The 19,815-nt window shown below is 41.0% G+C and overlaps 1 non-coding gene across 1 annotated transcript; it reads left to right on the forward strand.

Annotated features, from left to right (window-relative positions):
* Nucleotides 1-18,983: 18,983 nt before the first annotated feature.
* On the forward strand, nt 18,984-19,117 carry LOC147359266 (small nucleolar RNA SNORA31). Its single transcript, XR_015141363.1, has one exon. It is a non-coding gene; the product is annotated as a small nucleolar RNA SNORA31 (small nucleolar RNA).
* The last annotated feature ends 698 nt before the right edge of the window (nt 19,118-19,815 follow it).

Genomic DNA, 19,815 nt, shown 5'->3' on the forward strand with positions numbered 1-19,815 from the left:
TCAAGGACCAAAGAGACCTTTTATCACTCCCCTCATGAGTCTGTTGAATTAAATTTTATGGTATGTCTTGGAGAGTGGTAGTTCTGTCTCTTTAATTTAACTTGTATGGCATTCCATAGAGCCCAATGTGGAGGTTAGTGCTTATCAAATTTCAGATAGATGATTTAATTGGAACAGAGTAGTCAGTAAATACCTCGGTCCATAAAAACACCAAGGAGCCTGTACTATAGACTTCTATGAGTCCAAGATTTGAGATGAATAAGGGGATATTTTCAAGCATTTGTGATTTCAGAAACTGGAAAACTGAAACAATTGCTAATGGTACTGATAAGGATCAAAAACACCTTTTGGCATGTTAAACTATGTCAAAAAAGGAGAAAAGAATCAGACACACATTAGGGAATCAATCAGGATGCTGAATTAAAAAATCCTTTTCATTTGTGACATCTGATGGTATTCAGAAATAGGTTGGAAAATACAACGGCTAAGAGTTCTCATACCATGAGGAAGGGAGCTATTTGTGGAAGTCATAAAGTGATTTTCCCTCTTTCAAACTTCACCCTTGTCAGTACAGAGGTAAAATGCCTCAATTCCAGAAGGTTGATTTAAATTACTGTGAAAATAAATTATTTAATTTAGGATTTGAGGTCTTCATAGCCCACCACCCAAAAACTCGAGTTAAAAATCAATAAAAGGGACTTCCCTGGTGGTCCAGTGGTTAAGACTCCATGCTCCCAAAGCAAGGGGCCTGAGTTCTATCCCTGGCCAGGGAACTAGATTTCACATGCTTCTACTAAGAGGTCCTGCATACCACAACTAAGACCCAGCACTACCAAATACATATATATATATATTGTAAAAATCAATGGCATATCATTTCTTGTAATTCTTTTGCTGATCTCAGCTGGGTTCATTGACATGCCTGCTTTCTGGGCTGCACTAGAAGAGCCAGGAGGGCCTCATTCCCATACCTGGTTCTTTGGTGCTGGCTGTGGGATGGAGCTCCTTGGTTCTCCTGTACTTGGCTTTTGTGGTAGACAGAATAATGGTCCCCAAAAGACATCTAAATTCTAATCCTCAAAACCTGTGAATATGGATATGTTACCTTCCAGGAGAAAGGGGATTTTGCAGATGTGATTAAGATAAAGATCTTGAGATGGGAAGATTATCCTGGATTCTGCTTGTGGGCCCAATCTAATTATAAGAGTTATTTTACGAAGAGGGGCAGGAGAGTCAGAGGAGATGTGACAAAGATAGAGTGGTCACAGGGATGCAAGGAAGAGGTTAACCAGCCACGGAATTCAGATGGGTTCTAAAACCTGGAAAAGGCAAGGAGATGAATTCTCCCATAGATACTCCAGGAGGAATTCAACCCTGCTGACCCATGATAGATTTCTGGCCTTGAAAATTATAAGACAATAGATTTGTGGGGTCTTTTAGATCACTGAGTTTGTGGTACTCTGTTAGAACAGCAATAGGAAACTAATAATAGCCTCTTCTTTACAAGCTGTATCATGTCTTGAGTAGTGTTTCCAGAGAGGCAGAGAAACTGCATATAATATTTCCAAAGCGCATCCTTGTGTGAAATCCCTTTTGCCAAAACATGTTACATGGTCAAGCCCAGAGTCCACGTGAGAGGGACTTTGACTCCACTTCTTGAAGGAAAAGTGGTGAAGTCTCAAGCTTCCACGTTGGGATGGCAGGAAATTGTGGCTATTAAATCTGTCTCAGGGGAAACAATATGTTCTATGTGAGTAACTTGGCTTCTGTTTAAAAAAAAAAAATCTTAACATTTTGATTCAGTCTCTTAGCCCAGTGCTTAAAGTTTTGATTTTCCTGTCAAATATTCCATAATGTCTAAGTCAGTCACCACTCTGCTACAGCTAAAATTCAGATTATGACTTTTTTTTCTTTTCTGCTCTGTCTCTGGCCTTCTGCCAACTGTGTTCCTCTTCCCAGTCTTTCCCATCCGAGCACTGCTTCCAAGTGAACTTCTCAGACTGCTGAGCCACTGGGCCATGAGGGCTTTACAGACTCCACAGTGTTTTCAAGCCTTCCTTTCCCTTGGAGGAAGTTAGTATCCATGCACTTTTATGTGGCAAATAGTTCTGTGACTCAACCCCGAGATATTCACTTGCAAGAAATACAATGCCAGCTGTCAAGGCCTAGCAGTAATTGTTATTAGGCATTTTTTTTCTGAGTATTTAACCTGAAGGGTAGCACTTGTTGAAGGCATTTAAAAAGGCAGAAAGAAAACTCCTTCAGTGTTCTTCAAATTTGCATTTTGCTTCATCTTTTAAGCCAGAAATAAAATACATTAGAACTCTCACATCATTAACAGAATGTGTGGGTAAACTTAAAATTTGCATTTAAACACATTCAAAAACAAAAATTTCTGTAAAACTTGCAAGTAGATCAGGGGAAGATGCCAGTGGGAAGAAAACAGTACTTCCTTGCCAAAAATCATTGAAACTGAATTTATATATGCTTTAATTGTCATATTTATTTTTAAAGAGTATATTGGTTCAAAATAGAACTATGAGTTTCTTGAATAATTTATTGTTATTATCAGTTTTCTGCACGGGTTATATAAGTTTTACAAATTAGCTGATTTGGCTAACTGATAAAACTTTATGTGGGTTTCACCAAAGTCAAAAGAAAGGCATTTTCCAGGTAATGCATGTGGCCATACCAAGCTGGCCAACAAACCTTAGGAGAACATAACCTTAGAATGAATTTACTATAAGCAGGGGCCTAACCCTCAGGCCCAGAGAGGGCTACAATTCCAGAGAGCAGATCTTAGCTGTTTCTAATAATGCCCTGGTTGCTCAGTGGTAAAGAATCCGCCTGCCAATGCAGGAGACTCAGGTTTCATCCCTGGATTGGGAAGATCCCCTGGAAAAGGAAGTGGCAACCCACTTGGACAGTAGAGCCTGGTTAGCGACAGTTCATGGGGTGGCAAAAGAGTCAGACATACCTTATCAACTAAACAACAAAAAAATTAATCCTAAACTTCTTATGGACTATCTTCCTTTCTGGTATTGGCGAGACTGACAGATGAATCCAAAGGCCCTTCTGAGCACAGTATTTGAGCAAAGAAAAACAGACTCTCTAGGGTCTCAGTGCCATGATGAAGGCTAATCAAATATGACTGACCCTTACAGCCTTCACTCTGACCATCTGAGTCTCCCAGATTCTGAAATGAGCAGTTTCTACCCAAAGCTCCTTCTCTGAACCCCGTGTTTCTACACGGCACATTCTAATCTCTCTGTGCCTTCTTTCTCGAGATATGTCAATATTATTGATTAAGCCATGAGGGACGCACCAATAGACACCGTGTGTGGCCACCCTCCCTTCCTGAGCAAGCGTTCATTTGAAAACAACCCCTTTCCCCTGAAAGCCTGCTCAGCGGGGCCCTCCAGGCAGCCACTTCCAGCTTGAATTGATACACGAGATGCAGCCTAGCATCTCTGCCATTTCTGGTGCAGAGGCTCTTTCTAAAGACTTAGAAGATTCCCTGTCTCTTCTTATTAGCTGTTTATTCCGTTTGACCATGAATTCAGCCAAAAATTTAGCTCAGTAACAGTGACCAAGGCAATGGAGTGAGGGCCTCAGAATCCAGTCAGTTTTTCCCTGTCTCCTAAGTGTAACTGCACATTTCCTCCAGAAATGTGTTATCACAAGGGAGACAAAGCTCGGAGAGTTCTCACAGGTTCATATTATTACAGGAATACACTGCCCGTGTATTTTCTCACTCACAGTCTGTTGTCCTCATGAGATCTCAAGCTCCGGAGAATGTCTGTGCCTGTTGTGTGAACCTGTGTCACAGTGCTGACACACAGGAGCTCAGCAAATATTCTCATGACACCTTTTCCACGATGATACTAATGGCAGGAGTGTTCCAAGCTGTGTGTAAAAAATAGCTTTAGGAATTAAAGCTACATTACTTCATTTGACGCAAATTTTCAATATTTTTTTTTGTGTGTGGGGATTTGGTTGCTGACTTGCCTCCAAGCAGTTTTTAGTCTAGGTAAAGCAACGAGAGTTACATAATAATGATTGTTAAACTAACACAATTTGTATCCAAAGAGTAGAATAGTAGCAATAAACACGACAGGAAAAACACTTTCAGAAGGAAAAAAGTGTTCTCTAAATTTAAGATTGGAAAATATCACTTTTGTTCATGCTGATATACATAAGACATGGCGTAATCCCTTATGTAGACTAGATGAGCCACAAATATTGTTTGAATAAATGAACTGATCAATGGATACTAAATATAGCTTCATGCTATTCTTTGCACATTGTTGGGGTTTAGTATGAACTTTATGCCCAGTACTACAATTGACTAATGGTGACACAGTCTCTGAAGTTACCCCAGAGAAAGGCTAAGGGATTATTATTGATCCCTCCACTGCTCCCTGCCCCCTACACATATAGTAAACCTGCAGACATCTTTTCTACCCTCCTAATAATGCTAACCATTCACTCTCTCCTCTATACCTTGTGACTATCAGAAATGCTCACCTTAACTTGCTCTCCTTTGCCACCCTCCTATCCATTTTCTAAATGCCACCAGAATGACCCATCTAAGAGCATATGTGATCAAGATACTGCCTTTTAACAATTTTTCATGGCTTCTCATTGATGTAAATTCCTTGGTAGGGCACACAAGACCCTTCTTTATCTGGTACATGCTTGCCTTATTCCTCTACTGCCAGCATCCACTCTAAATTTCAGCCAGACAAGGGGCCAAGTGACAGCTCTGCCTCCCATAGTAGTTGGGTTAGCACCCTCTTTTCTCTAGTTTAGACTCCCCCTGGCTCCCCCTGGCTCATTCCTAATTGAGATCTTCCCTTAGTCTTCACTCCCAGCAGAAAATGCTGAAGCGTCCTGTGTTCATTCTTATTGTAGCAACTGTCACCTGTCTTAATCGCCTATTAACTGCCTAGGTGTCTCTCATAACTGCACTACAGGTTTCTTGCCTAACCTGACTTTATCTTACTTACAGTTGTATCTTTAGTGCCTGGGGCTTCCCAGGTGGCTCAGTGGTAAAGAATCCACCTGCCAGTGCAGGAGATGCAGGTTCAATCCCTAGGTGTGGAAGATCCCCTGGAGGAGGAAATGACAAACCATTCCAGTATTCTTGCCTAGATAATACCACGGACAGAGAAGCCTGGCAGGCTACAGTCCATGGTGGTGGGTCACAAAGGAATCGAATGAGACAGAGCACTCAGGCTCGCATCCTTAGTGTCTAGCTCATGGTAGGAATTAATTATGCATTTAAGGAAGGAGAAAAATGAATGGTGGCAAAGAACAAGTTATTTCTTCGAATTAAGCCTTATCGATCTGTTGCATTCTTCCCAGAAGAAGCTAAGAGTCCTCATCCCAGGCATTTTTAGGACCTTTTCCAAACAGTTGCCAGGACCACACTGCTGGGGATGCTGAGGAACGTTAACAAGACTTTCAGGCCACCTTAAACTAAAGCTGCAGTGTTGTCTAGCAGATCTGCTTGCAGAGGACGGTCTCAGAGCCATCCATCCCAATAGTGTGTTTGACAAGCTATAGGAGAATAGCACCCAGGACTGCAGTTAGAGTCGGAGGAGAGAAGGGGGAGATGGGGGTCCGTGGGTCAATAATCAGTGCACCTTCCTCCCCACCCCCTGCCCGCCAGCATTCAGGGGTATGCTGCGGCGATGACCACTCTGATTTTAGGCAGTGCACTTCTGCCATCTAGTGGTTCCTTTCACTTTCCAAAATGCCTTGAGCAGAAATGATCTCCTGTACTGAAAACCCAGAAGCAGAACCAAACCAGGAAGCCAGACTTAAAATCATGCACAAGTACCACCAACATCGAAACAGAAAACCACACTGCTATTTCTGTCCCTTTGTCCTTTGAGATCTTTTGAAAAGAGATCATCCTGACCGGTGTTCCGCGGAATACAGGGTTGAAGGCTGTGTCACAACCGAGGTCAGAGTGAAATCACATTTGGAAATAGCTTTTATTTCACTGGGAAACAAGAGATGACTTTAGCTTATTGGTGGGTTGACTATGCTTTTCTCCCTTCTTGCAAATGGTTCTAAATAGTTGCAAATATTGCCTAGAAATCATTTTTCCCCAACACCGAACTAGAGAATTTCAAAACTGAAAGAAAAAAGGCCAAGAATGTGTCTGTTACTTTGGGCACACAAATGCTGAAAACAGCCAAAGATGACAGAGCTGAGATGTAACAAGGAAAACAGCTCAGGGAGCAGGACTGGCAATGGACGAAATGCTCCTGGTTTTAGTCCCAGAGGGAAGCTGGTGCTCTTACTGTTCTTTTCTTTTTTTTCCCCCATGATCCCCCTAAGGTAATTCATTAAAATATTAATAGTCTCCATTTGCTCTGGGGTGGTAAACTGGGATGGATTCAGCTGTACAGAATCACATCCACACGAGGGACACACGGGTCTTGTCTGCACATACTCTCAGCCAGAGAAGATCGAGCCTGGAGCAATTCTTAAGACAACAGAGCAGCCACTGGCCTAGAGCCACACAGAAGGGACAAGAGTCTTCACCACCAGCTGGAGGAAAGCAGAATTTCTCAGGCAGAAAATAGATTTTTATTTATACAGAAAACTTACATCCTGCCTCTACAAAAAACCAACACCCAGAGCAGCGATGGGGGCACAGATAAATGGACTCCTGAGAGACTGCAGCTGATTTAAAAACTGTTTTTTTCTTTCTCAGTGCTCCTCGTTGTATGCATATCACAGCTTCCAACAGCAGAGACCCACAGCGGAAACCCGCTAACAGCTGACTCAGTTACACACCCCACTTGGTATTTTCATGAGATTCCCATTTCCTGTATAGTCCCTATTGAAACAAGTTTGCTGTTTGTTTAGTAAAACATACAAAGAGGATGGGCCTGCCTGAAAGATACAAGAATCATTAAATTGAGTTTAAAAATAGATGCGTTTCTAAGAAAAAAAATACCAGCTCATCCAACTGTTTGATATCCTATAAAAGAATCAATTCATTGCTCATGAAAAAAATTTAAATAAGCTGTCTGACCATGTTGACATTGCCTATGTTAGAAAGAACTACTGAGAAATGGAATATTTTCTGCCACATCAGTAAACAAAGGATGTCACAGTCATCAACTATTGTAGCCCTCCAACAGAAGCCAGTTCATGAGATAAGTCCGGAGGAAACTCAGGAAGCAATGAATACCTGCCATCTAGCAGCCATCAGACTGTTCCTACATGAGCCTTGAGGGAACTCAGGATGTAAAAACACAGGTACTGGCCCCAGAGAGCTGAGGTGCATATCAAAGGTGAGCCCAGCCTCTTGCATCTTTCCATCCACAGAAAAGTGCTAAATTCTATAACAGGATATCTAGTTTTCTTTAAATGAAACAACAATTTTTTTGACATTCTGACTACCTGCCCTTGGTTGCAAAACTCCTAAGTACCCTAGCTGCCCCCTGCACCTCCTCAGAGCAGTTTCTCAGAGCTATCTGAAACGCCGTCTCCTGGGCTGCAGTCCTCATTTAGCCCCCAATAAAGTTTAACTTGCCACTCTCGCATTGTGCATTTTTTTAGTCAGCACTATCTTTGGGTTGGCAACTGCCTGAGGGTGTTGCAGTGAAAAGGAAAATAGAGGAACGAATTTTTCTCTTTCCCTTTCCTGACAGAAAGAAGATAAAGAGAACAGTGAGCAGTCCTGAACATTTCCTAGTTTTTTATTACCTTTACTGCTCCTAACTCTGCATGTCTGTAACTAAGTTTGCTTTTCTGCCCCTAACTCTGCAGGAGCTATAATTCACATTTTCTCCTTTGACTCTCTGCTAAATACACCCCGTATCTGGTGTCTACCCTGACAACACCCTTCCCCTTGTAGTTACATATCAGAAAGAAGACCACAGAGCCACGGAACTACCGGACTCCATTACTGGATTGCGGGTGCCGGTTTATTCTGTCTTTGAAACAATGCAAGAGGAAGAAATCAGGATCCTATCACCTTCATTCCTCATCACCGACTCCGACTTCGATCCCTTGCCTTATATAAGCCCCTAGACTCTTCATGGAGCAAGGGCACAGTTCTTGAGGCATGAGCTTACTGTGTTCCCCTCTCTGCTGGCTGAGAATAAAAGCCACCTTACGATTTCCTCCAAACTCTGTAATTTTCATTCGGCTTTGGTAGGCAGAGAAGGCCAAGATTTTGGCTGGCAACAAGGGATATTTCCATTTTGTATAAAAACCACTCTTTTGGAGCCAGCCAAACATCTTCTTAGTCTGGGAAAGTCATTCAGCTAGGTTAGGACATACGATTGTAGGACAAATGATCAACTTCATCTTTCTAGACAAATAAAAGATGATTGCTGATGTTCGGTTTGTAAAAGCACTCATATTCACAAGACACCTAGAGGAAGTTTCATTTTTAAAAGGATAAATCAACCAACCATTTATCTCACGGGCAGACAGCCTTACTCCTAGAGAGCGGTAGGTATTCCTTGCCACAAAGCAGGAAATTCAGAAGGAAATTCCAGTAAGGATATAAAGATTGGATTAAGGTTTTCCGAGAAATGCAAAAGGAATCAAAATGCTTAAATAACATGCTTAAATTAATATGCTTAAATAACAAACTCCAAGTTGCAAAAGCTTTAGGCTTCTCCATTAATTCTGCGATGGCAGGTAATGAACAAGTGGCTTAAAATATAGTTACATTAGCATGACATTTTCAGTGAACAGGCTGTCAGGCAAGATGTTTGATTTTCTTTTGTAGTGATGGCTGTGGTGATCAAAGTGTCAGTGATATTCTTCTGCTGAGACTGGCCACTCCACCCCTCCCCTATGACACCCTTAAGGGTTTGGTCACAGGGTGTCCAGCCTCCAGGCCAAGCATAGCAACTAACCATGGTTAGCCTAGTCAGGCCTATTTAGATTTGAATCTCAGTTCTATTACCTATTAGCTATTTGTCTTTGGGCAAATTACTGACATTTTTTTCAGCCGGTTTTCCTTATTTGTAAAAATAAAAATAATTATCAGGCTAGAAAATGCAATTTTTGTAAGGCAGGAACAATTGAATGTCAGCAGTTTATGAGTTCTACCTAGTAAGTTGCAACTGTCATCAACCTGGGAAGCAATGGAGCAAGCTGACTGTGACCTTGACCTTAATGTCCATTTCTAAGCAGCTGATGGACGAACTGTGGGAAAAGTTTACTCAAAAAGGTCTCCACAAGAAAGGTTCACAACCAATTTATCTGTCGAGATCTTTGTCAGCTATGTCAAAGAGCTATGTAAGTACACCAATACATGAATTTTTTATCTTACACTGGAAGGGTGAAAAAAAATAGTGCATGTAAGGAATCAGGAATTATTTTGAGAACATCTTTTAGTAAATAGAGCAGTAGAGTTGGAATAAAAATAGATAAAACCCCTAATCTGCAGCAAACTAGCTGTGCAACCTTGACATGTGGGCTAAGCTCTTATTTTCTGCTTCCTCGTCTATATGGTGGGAATAATAACTAGAACTCTAAAAGTCACACAGGTAGTGATACTAACTATCATTTATTCAGTGCTTTATGCCAGGTACCTTACATGATCCCATTTATTCCTCAAAACAACCGTATGAGAAAAGTATTGTTGCTAAAGTTCCCAGTTTATAAGTAGGAAAACGGGATCAACACAGTTAGTGCAAGACCACACAGAAATTAAAAGGTGGAACTGAGATGAGAACCCCAGCAGTTTCATTCTAGAACTTACTACCCTATTACACGCTTCACTGCTTTTAATCAGAAGGCTTCAATGCTAGTCTACATTCTATTACTCATTGGCTCCACTGGACGTTCGTGTCCTCTTTGGCTCTAGCAAGGGATGAATCAGGTTCCAAATGGTTCATCTCCAATGCCCACCCTAATCACTTTTGTTAGAGGTTTCCAGGAGCATAGTCCTCAAAATGACTGCAAAAGCCAAATCTTGTTCAGTGGGAAATAATGCTGTGATTGACTAGTGATGTCTGCCAAGGGCAGTTGGGCGCGGCACTTGTAACATTCCCGCTATCCTTAGAGGAGGGGTGTCCCAAGTGGAGGTAGCGGTAAAGAACCCACCTGCCAATATTGGAGACAAAAGAGACGTGGGTTCGATCCCTGAGTCAGGAAGATCCCGTGGAGGAGGGCATGGCAACCCACTCCAGTATTCTTGCCTGGAGAATCCCATGGACAGAGGAGCCTGGTGGGCTGCAGTCCACAGAAGAGAGTCAGACACAACTGAAGCGACTTAGCGTGCACTAATTTCATTATTCTATCCTGCATCTCCTCTCTGTAGCTGCTGAGAGAGTAACGAAGGGTGGCCTGGACAAACATGGGCTACTTGATAGGTCACCAGATAGAAGAATGCTGACTAACAGAATTTTCTGCCAACATGAAAACATCTACTACAATGGCTACTAGGCACATGTGGCTTTTGAGTACTTGAAATGTAGCTGAATAGACTATTTTTAACTTACAAACATTTTTTTAATGAATAAAAACATAAATTTAAATAGACACTTGCAGCTGGGAATGTTCCCAGATCTTCACCATCCCTTAGCATCCTCCTAATAACCAGTCCACCCACTGTTTACATGAAATAGTCCCAACAACTGAGTATTACTGACACCAGGTGAACTGTTAGCATGTTTAGTAGATAGTTCGATAGTTTGGGCTCTTTGCTACCAAAATTCAAATTCACTTAATCAAAATGAGGAATTAACAGAGGAAATATTGGAGCATCTCATATAAGTTTTGAATACTTGAGTCACAGGAGTGGATACCACTAGGTTTCTACAGGAAGTGAGGTTCAATCAGGGCGGTCTGCCCTTCGTTTTGAGTTTTCTCCTTCTTCTCTTTCTATACATTAGCTTCCCTTGCCTTGCCGCGTCACCTGGCAGGAAACATGCCTTTCAAGAATTTCACCCAAGCCTACATCTTTCTGTCTGTTTCCAAGATTTAAAATATCAGGAAAGGAACTCTGACCCATCCTGGGTCTAGTGCCACTCCTGGAGTTATAGTGGGGATGAGGGGAGTAGGATCATGACTGAATACGGGCATTTCTACTGAAAAATCACAATACCGGAAGTGAGGGGAGGAGAAGCGCTCCCAGAAAAGGGGACAGTGGTGGTGTTGCCCCAGGAAAAAAGGAAGAGGAGCTAGGAAAACAAAACAGGAGGTTTTTATGGAAGAAACAGTGTGACGACATAACACAGACAACATATACGCATTAGCAAAGGCTTTTTATTCTTATAAAGCAGATCAAGCACGACGTGAAACTTTGCCAACTGCAAAACCAGGATGACTTTTTTTCCCTTACTAAAAATCAAAAGGAAAGCAACCCAGATGCCTTAATTACTTTGATTGTGGAGGTGAAGGACAGCCTTGCTTTTAAATGAACATTGTATTTGTCCATTAATTGTACCAGGAAATTGAAGAGACGCTTTGGTTTTATATGTGATTATCTTGATACCTATTGAATAAAAAAAGTAGTTTTGCCTCATTAGCAGTAAAGTATATAGGGATAATGATGGATCAGTCTAAGTACTATTTCCTTATTTCTGGTTCTAATCACTATATTTAATAAGGAAGAGCCAGGTTCAATAAAGGATGCATCTGGCTTCAAATGATTAATCAATTTTTATAGAACTCACATGCTGGCAATTTCTTTGAGAAACTAGACAAGACATCATGAATCACAACTCACAGCACACATTCCCCAGCCCTCTCTAGCAGCTTTGCTTTTGCTAATCAGCTTCAATTGTCTATCTTGGGGCATTTTTTTTAAAAAGGGTGCATCCTTTGTCTCTCACATCCTGAATTAATGCTGTAGGTAATTAGCTCTTGGTGTTGAGGTCTCTTTCATCTGCATGCAAGTCAACTAAAAGAATTCCCTCTGCTGCTTGAAATAGGAATTTCTTCCTTTCGTTCCCTCTTTGACTCTTCTTCAAGCTTACTTTAATTAGGATGTCAAATTGTATCATACTTCAGGGAGCTAAACTTTTTGAGATTGTTCCAGGATAGACTTTTATTGAGTTGGGGGGACAATTTTTCTTTGTAATGTCAATTTTTCTTTCCAATTTCTGTGGGCAGGAGATGAACTAGTCTTGTGCATTAACCACAAGGAGGGAGGCGATATGACAGGCTGCAGAGCCTGTAGATTGAGATGAAAATGTGGAATCGTAGGAGACAAAAACAGGTGCATGCCAAGACGGGCAGAGCTTGAGTGACTGAGGACAGTTCTTGGAAAAGGAACATAAGCAAAAAAAATTAAAATACTGTGAATTCCAGTTGCTGGGGCATTTTGGCTATTTAAAAAATATGCATGTGTGTTACTTATTGCTGTATCTCCGGGGACTGGAAAAGGCACCACAAATACCTGGTGAGTCTGCTGCCACTCCTGCCTTTTCCTTCCTCGCTAGCTGACATCACTAATCACTCACGACATCTTCCTGCTGAGCCCACATGTAGACGCAGGCTGCTCCAGACAGTAACCGCCAATTGATCAGAGCTGGCACACAAGATGGAATCTATTTGCAATCCCTGTTCTAGAACATTGTAAGCGTTTAATAAATACGTGTTGAAATGCACAAATAAATGAAGACATACTTCTAGAGATTATGGGACTTCATTGGCCCCTTCCCCCTTACACTTAGAGTCTTCTTTTTAAATTTATTTCTGTTTTCTCAGATGGATTCCAAGGAGTCAGATCCAATATGGTTCTTTAATTTAGATGCATCATACCACCCTCCAGCATTACCTAAAGCAGGGATAAAAATATGCTGCCCTCAAGCTGGGTTTATCCTAGCATTCAGGACATCTGGACACTTCTGGAGGACTGGTAGAGTGGGTCTCAGAGTTGCATTCCAAAGCATGTAATCTGAGTACATGAGTTTGGATCTAAGACAGCTAGTCAAAATAGAAAGGAATGTATACGTTTCAATGTTACATTTTCAACTCATCCCACCCTCTCCTTCCCCTACTGTGTCCACAAATCTGTTCTCTCTACCTCTGCAGCTCTATTCCTGTGCTGCAAATAGGCTCATCAATTGAGAGGATGGCATTGAAATACATACACTAACAGGTTTAAAACTGGGGCTTTCCAGGTGGCACTAGTGGTAAGAAATGCGCCTGAAAATGTAGGGGACGCAAGAGATTTGGTTTCGATCCCCGGGTTGAGAAGATCCCCTAGAAAGGAATCGGCAACCCACTGCAGTATTCTTGCCTGGGAAATCCCATGGACAGAGGTGCATGGTGGGTCACAAAGAATCAGACACAACTGAGAGACTGAGGACAGAGAGAGATTTAAACTAGGTAGCTAGTGGGAAGTTGTTATATAACATAGGGATCTCAGGCTGGTGCTCTGTGATGACCTAGAGGGGTGGGATGCGAGGGTGAGAGGGAGGCTCAAGAGAAAGGAGATATATGGATACTTATGGCTAATTCACATTGTTGTATGGCAGAAACCAATACAACATTGTAAAGCAATTATCTGCCGATTAAAAATAATTGAAAAAAATAAAAGAATAGAAGGGAGGTAATTAAAAGACGCTAACTCCTTGGAAGAAAAGTTATGACCAAGCTAGACAGCATATTGAAAAGCAGAGACATTACTTTGCCAACAAAGGTCCGTCTAGTCAAGGCTATGGTTTTTCCAGTGGTCATGTATGGATGTGAGAGTTGGACTGTGAGGAAAGCTGAGCACTGAAGAGTTGATGCTTTTGAACTGTGGTGTTGGAGAAGACTCTTGAGGGTCCCTTGGACTGCAAGGAGATCCAGCCAGTCCATTCTGAAGGAGATCAGCCCTGGGATTTCTTTGGAAGGAATGATGCTAAAGCTGAAACTCCAGTACTTTGGGCACCTCATGCGAAGAGTTGACTCATTGGAAAAGACCCTGATGCTGGGAGGGATTGGGCGAAGGAGGAGAAGGGGATGACAGAGGATGAGATGGCTGGATGGCATCACTGACTCAATGGACGTGAGTCTGAGTGAACTCCGGGAGTTGGTGATGGACAGGGAGGCCTGACGTGCTTCGATTCATGGGGTCTCAAAGAGTCAGACACGACTGAGCGACTGAACTGAACTGAACTGCACTGAAGATCATGAATACTGAATTCATCACTCTGATGATTCGTCAGTCCAGTCTGACCTACCACCTTCTAAGTGCAAATGGGCTACAGTGGAAGATCCAGTAAAAACTACCAAAAAGCTAATTCGAGAAAGCAATCATGATATGATGCAAGTATCAAGCACTGGGGTCCCTTATCCACATGGTCAGCGAGGCTCTTTGGCAGTATGAGTGGAGACCAGAAACTGAAAGTGAAAGTTGTTTCCACCTCTTTGCCACCCCACAGACTGTAGCCCACCAGGCTCCTCTGTCCATGGGATTCTCCAGGCAAGAATACTGGAGTGGGTTGCCATTCCCTTCTCCAGGGGATCTTCCAGACCCAGGGATCAAACCCAGGTCTCCTGCATTGCAGGCAGATTTTGAGCTACCAGGGAGTAAAAGCTATTTTGAAACCTTTCATCCTTTTCCTAAACAGGCACCATTGACTCAGCTGCCGCTTTGGGGTCGACTCCACTGGGAGATATCACTGCAGGAACCAGGAGGACAAGAGAGACAAATAAAAGGCAGACCCCACAGGGCACAGAAGGGAACAAGGTTAATCACTCACAAGTGAAACACCAGTTAAGAACTCACAGAAATACTTGGAGAAATACTGGGGTTGTGTGCAGGAATTTCTGGGAAGCATTTGGGGAGAGCTGAGAAGAAATGCCATTATATTAGTGTGATATATCTTACATGGATGGAGAAATTAAGGTTGCAGGCATTTTGAAGATATTATTAACTTGGGGACATTCACCTAAAGGACCCCAGCCCCCCAGTGAAACACATACCTCCACAAAGTATACTTCAAAAAAGAAACAGTATTTTCTTCATAGCAGCTTAATCATCAAAATGCACTAACTGAATAACTGATGGCTTACAGCATTTGGCTTCCCGCAAAGGGAATACAACAGAATTCAGCCTCAGCCCTCTAGGAGTGTGTACAAATTCAAAATACCTGCACACATCCTAACAGCCATATAGAAACCTCAAAGCAATGCACATTTCTGTCACATATAGGTCATTTTGCTAAGAGGATTGCAAGCTGCTTTTAAGCACATGAATATATTATCCAATTTTCTTGACAGAAATAAAAGCTAAGAAATTCAAAATGACAGGAGCCAGGTCTGTGTGGCTGTAGGGGAATCAAAGCAGTCTAGAAAATTTGATTAACTCAATTTTCCCCAGTTCCTTAGGGAAGCTTCAGAAATCAAAATTACTGTTTAATAGTCCAAATAGTCAATTTGAATCGAAAAGACCTCTCTGACCTTTCTACGCTTGTTTTTGAGACGTGATCTTACCTGAAGGGTTGGAGCCAACAGAAGAAGAGACATAATAGCAATACTGAGCCTTCAAAATACAAAGAAATTTCTATCGCCTCAGAACACTCAGGCCAAAGTAAGAAAACAATGAAATCAAAGATTTCAGCAGGAAGCTCGGATGTCCCTGTGCTCTGTGCTCAGTCCCTCAGTCGTGTCTGACTCTGAGGCCCTATGGACTGTAGCCCACCAGGCTCCTCTGTTGATGGGGATTCTTCAGGCAAGAATACTAGAGTGGGTTGCCACGCCCTTGTCCGGGGGGGATCCTCCCAACCCAGGGATTGAACCCAAATCTCCTGCATTGTAGGCGGATTCCTTACTGTCTGAGCCATCAGGGTAGCCCAGAGTCCAAGAATACAAGAGTGGGTAGCCTATCTCTTCTCCAGGGGATCTTCCTGACCCAGGAAGTGAACCAGGGTCTCCTGCACTGCAGGCAGATTCTTTATCAGCTGAGCTATCAGGGAAGCCCCCTGGATTAGCCCTAATCCTCCTTGATTTCTCTAAAGAATGAAATCATGTGAGCAGTGTGGCATAAAGCCATTCTCAACTTTACAGTTCATCAGGACTAACTGAAAAATCTGTTATAACAGAATTCCTGAGCCCCACCCCCAGAGTTTTTGATTTGTAAGTCTGGGCTAGTGACCAGCATTTTTCATTTCTAAGAAATTCTCAGATGATGCTTAAAGGAGAGTGCAATTTGAAAGCCACTTGTGAGATGATTGATTACCACTTTCTGTCTGAATCAGTCATTTCATTGGGTTTGTGAAATGATGACTTCTAATTTTATCCTTTGGCTTGCACTTGTCTGTGGAAATTATTCTGTGTAGAAGAACTTTCCTTTATCCATGAAAGCTATGTGTTACCTTCTGAAATACACCTCAAATCAGAAAGGCAAGATAATTGTTTAATGCTCTTGCTTTGGTATGTATATATAATGGAATATTACTCAGCCATGAAAAGAAGGAAATTGGGTCATTTGCAGAGATGTGTGTGAACCTAGAGACAGTCATACAGAGTGAAGTAAGTCAGAAAGACAAAAACAAATATTGTATATTAATGCATGTATGTGGAATCTAGAAAAATTATATAGATGATCTTAATTGAAAAACAGAAATAGAAACACAGATTTAGAGAACAAACGTATGAATACCAAGGAGGAAGGGAAGGTGGGATGAATTTGGAGACTGGGATAAACACTATCCAATATATTGGGATATACACTAGCAATACTATGTATAAAATAGATAACTAATGAGAACGTACTATATACACAGGGAGCTCTACTCAGTGCTCTGTGGTCAACTAAATGGGAAAGAAATCCAAAAGAGAGAGGAAATGTATATGCATATCTCATTCACTTTGCTGTACAGAAGAAACTAACATTGTAAAACAACAATACTTCAATAAAACATATTAAAACGAATATCTTAGAGCAACTCTGAATTCTGGTATGAGTATCTGAGGAGTTTGGTGTTTTGTTTTATTAAACAATTTACCTGGATTCAAACTACAAAGTTTATATCACCCAGGAAGTGTCCTTTTAGTAGTAGGTTTGTGATTTATCTCATTTCAGGAAAGTTTTTTTTTTTTTGGTTTCTTTGTTTTGTTTTTTTACATACTGCTGTAAATGTTCTCATTTAGGATCTCCAATAGCACATATGTTGGTTTTATTCTGCCTATCTTTCACATTTTCTTGAATATTTTTTGTCTCTATTTCCACTTTATTAGTCTCACTTCTTTTCCCTTGAATATATAGCTCCCACATTAAGCTTTCTTAGTCTACTTGCTTTTGCATTCCTTCTAATTCAGTATTTTTTTTTCTGAAACAATTCACACAATTTCTTTCATCTCTTTTAAAAAAAAATCTTCTGCTGTTCAGCTACCTCATTTCTGAAATGCTTTAAGTCTTGTTTCTGTTTTTCTTATACTGTTTTGGTGATATCTAAGTTTCTTTTTATTGAGTTTGAAATACCTGGTGTCAGTTTTAATATTCTTTGTGGAAAATGTGTTTTTCCCCAATGTTTTTATGTGCATGGAGGTCTGTGGTTCATCTTCATCTTTTACCTTATAGTATCTTTTTGAAATTCTTTCTTTTTCCTTATTTAAATAACACTATTAGGAGGAAGTTCTTTTGCAAAAGTTGAAGGTGGGCCAGGGAAGCATTCTCAGATTCATAGCTCAAGGGAGCACTCTTCTATGGTTTTTCAAAAATGGCATTTTAAAAATCTGTTTCTCTGCCTCTCTGGGCTCAGCCTAGTTCAGCAAAGCTTCCTGTTTCTATCATCTTCTTTCTAAAGCTTTGTCTTGCAGTGTCATCCTCACCTGTGCCAGCTTGTACAGTTCTGTTTTGGACTATGCCCTCTGGATCTCTCTGTCTCACAAGTATTTGAACCTGCATTATCACTGGGATTAATGGTGTTCCCACCTTAAGCAACATGAATTTGGTTCCAGGTAGGTTTTTTAGCATAGGTCTATGTCCTACTGATGGGATGTTCTGGGATTCTTGAAGCATGGGCTGCTACAGCACTGTTTGAATTTCCTATGGTTTCTATAATAGTTTCCCACAGGTTTTTTTTTTTTTTTTTGCACTTACTCATGCAAAAAGGAACCCTCTGAGGACTGTTCTAATTTTTCCCCAGTTCTTTTCAGATTTATTTACTTAGGTTTTTACTTACTATGCAGTTTTCACCTCTGGGAACACACGGACAATTTCTGTTAAGGCCATGGGCTCCTTCCAGCCTGCTCTTTCTCTGTCACTGATGCTGTAGAGTTGCTGGTCCCTAAAGACACTGATCTCTTGGATTGAAAATTAACTCATTTCTTGACAAGCAGTCAGGGAGGGAAGGTTGCAACTGGATTCCATCACATAGAATTTTCTGAGGTAAGTCACATGACATGCATAGGACAAGTGGGGGAAAAAAACTCCAAACATTCAAATGTTTGCTCATGTTTCTTTATGTGAATTCCCATCCATCTTTCAGGGTTCACTGCAAATGTTCCTTCAGGAAATCTCTGTGGTCCTTGAGATTCCTGTCCACTGATCTCCTTTCATTTATTTTCACAGTGCATATTTTTGTTAACCTATTTGTACACCTTTATTATAGACATTTTCATGTTTTATTGTAACTTTTTACTTACATAATGATTCCTGACTAGATTTCAAAATACTCCAAGATATGTCTATATTTCAAATGTCTTTTTTCATATACCCAAAGCCTACTAGGCATCCAAATGTTTAATTAAATTCATTATCATATATTTATAGGACTTCCCTAGTGGCTCAGTGGTAAAGAATCCACCTGCCAAGCAGAAGGTGCAGATTCGATCCCTGGGTCCTGAATATCCCCTGTAGAAGGAAATGGCAACTTACTTCACTCCAGTATTCTTGCCTGGGAAATCTCATGGACAGAGGAACTGGTGGGCTACAGACCATGGGGTCGCAAAAGAGTCAGACACGACTTAGTGACTAAATAAAATCAAATATAAAGTATTTGCTATGGGTCAGACACTGTTAAGTATGCTGAAAATTAAAAAATCAATTAAAAATGTATCTATTTGACAAACGTGGAGCAGTTACTATATTCTCCTAAAGTTTCTACTAATATACAAGAAAAAAATTGTCCTTGTACTTTCTGTCTGTCTGATTGTGGCAGACAAGACTGAATGGGGAAAGACAGGGGAAAATCATAATAACACAGGGAAAAAGAAGGAGGGGGAAGTTTTTCAATTCAGAAATAAACTTGTAAACAGCAAAGAGCCTTTTGCTTCCAAAAAAGAATAGAAAATTTGGGTTAAAAAAAAAAAGTGAGTTGGAGTAGAGATGAAGATGCCAGAGTGGGAAGATGTAAACAGCAACTCCCTCCAGTAACATATCAAAAATACATCTACATGTGGATCAGTTCTGACTGAAAATGAACTGGAGACTGGCAGAAAGGAAAATGGCGCAGATGAACTTGTTTGCAAAACAGAAATAGAGACACGGACATGGCTAACAAATTTACGGATACCAAAGGTGGAAGGGAGGGTGGGATGAACTGGGGAATTGGGATTGACATGCACACTGCTAGGTATACAATTTATAACTCATGAAAACCTACCGGATAACATAGGGAACTCTACTCAGCACTCTGTGGTGACCTAAATAGGAAGAAAAACCCCAAAAAGAGGAGATATATGTAAGCATACAGCTGACTCACTTTGCTGTACAGCAGAAACTAACACAACATTGTAAAGCAACTATACTTCAATAAAAAAGGAAGAGATAGAATTGCCAGGCCAGATAAATAAATTGCCTTTAGCCAGGCTCTTTAAGAATAAAAGAGAAAGGACCCAAATAAACAAAATAAGAAATGAAAGAGGACAAATTAAAACTGAATC

This window comes from Bos grunniens, chromosome 14 (assembly GCF_055505025.1).
Source record: "Bos grunniens cultivar Pamir isolate PY7600 chromosome 14, Bosgru_T2T1.0, whole genome shotgun sequence".
Taxonomy (NCBI): domain Eukaryota; kingdom Metazoa; phylum Chordata; class Mammalia; order Artiodactyla; family Bovidae; genus Bos; species Bos grunniens.